This window comes from Myotis davidii, unplaced genomic scaffold (genome assembly GCF_000327345.1).
Source record: "Myotis davidii unplaced genomic scaffold, ASM32734v1 scaffold113, whole genome shotgun sequence".
NCBI classification, from domain to species: domain Eukaryota; kingdom Metazoa; phylum Chordata; class Mammalia; order Chiroptera; family Vespertilionidae; genus Myotis; species Myotis davidii.
Genome location: NW_006284356.1, coordinates 216,757 through 218,170, shown reverse-complemented (window position 1 = coordinate 218,170; position 1,414 = coordinate 216,757). Strand labels below are relative to the sequence as shown.

Sequence of the window (1,414 nt, the reverse complement as noted above, 5' to 3'; positions counted from 1 at the left end):
CACAGTGGCTGCACCAGTCTGCATTCCCACCAGCAGTGTACTAGGGTTCCCTTTTCTCTACATCCTCTCCAACACTTGTTGTTTGTTGATTTGACCAACACTTGTCTTTGTTGATTTGTTGATGATAGCCAGTCTGACAGGTGTAAGATGGTACCTCGATGTTGTTTTGATTTGCATCTCTTGGATGATTAGTGACTTTGAGCATATTTTCATATGTCTCTTAGCCTTCTGTATGTCTGCTTTCTTTACTTCCTTTTTTTTTTAAGATCAATTTTTGGGGAGCGGCTGCCCCCGCGCAGGCGGCGAGGCGGTGGGTGTCCGACCCCAGACGACTCCAGGGATGGGCCAGCGGCTGTGAGTCTGTGGACTCCAGCCTCGGGGGCCTTTCTCGGTCCAGCACGGTGGCCAGCCTGGACACGGACTCCACCAAAAGCTCAGGACAAAGCACCAACAACGCAGACGCCTGTGCGGAATTCCGAATACAATACGTCGGTGCCATTGAGAAAGTGAAACTCCCTGAGGAAAACGTCTGGAAGGGCCACTGGACCTGATAAATTACATAGACGTTGCCAAGCAAGATGGGAAGCTGCCGTTCGTTCCCCTGGAGGAAGAAGTGATTATGGGCGTTTCCAAGTACGGCATCAAAGTATCCACACCCGATCAGTATGACGTGCTGCACCTCTACCTGATCATCCGGGAGGTGTGCTACGACGACGGCCTGGGGGCGGGGAAAAGCCTGCTGGCGCTGAAGACCACCGATGCCAGCAGCGAGGAGGTCAGCCTGTGGGTGTACCAGTGCAGCAGCCTGGTGAGGCTCCGTCTCCGTGCTTCTCTCACTCGCCAGACAGAGTCGAAAAACCAGAGGCTGCGAGATGCTCTCCACGTGTCCGACCCCGGCACACGTGCACACGTGGCCGGTAGCCCGCTGTCCGGGCCTCCTGCGGGGGACCGTGTGCGGGAACAAGCACAGGCCATCTGCAAGGTCCTGTCCATCGCTTTTGACTCCGTGCTGACGGCCGAGAAGGTGTGAGTCTGCCGAGCGGATCGGCGTCGCAGGAGGAAGATCGGCTGTTTTCCGAACTGGCTTTCAGTCTGCAGCACTGGCCTAGCATGGAAGTAGAAAGTGGCCCCTTGTTCTAGATGTTCTGTTTTTCTATTAAAATGTGTCTTATTAAAAAAAAAAGATCAATTTTTTTATTTTTTTAATTAAATCTTTATTGTTCAGATTATTACATTTGTTCCTCTTTTTTTTCCCCCATAACTCCCCTCCTCCCAGTTCCCGCCCCACCATCCGCCCTCACTCCCCACCCACTGTCCTCATCCATAGGTGCACGATTTTTGTCCAGACTCTTCCCGCATCTCCCACACCCCTCCCCCCCCAAGAATAGTCAGTCCATCCCCTTTCTATGTCCCT

The 1,414-nt window shown here is 53.0% G+C and overlaps 1 pseudogene; it reads left to right on the top strand.

Annotated features, from left to right (window-relative positions):
- The window catches only part of LOC102771478, a 10,836-nt pseudogene extending 9,662 nt beyond the window's left edge, over nt 1-1,174 (top strand).
- The last annotated feature ends 240 nt before the right edge of the window (nt 1,175-1,414 follow it).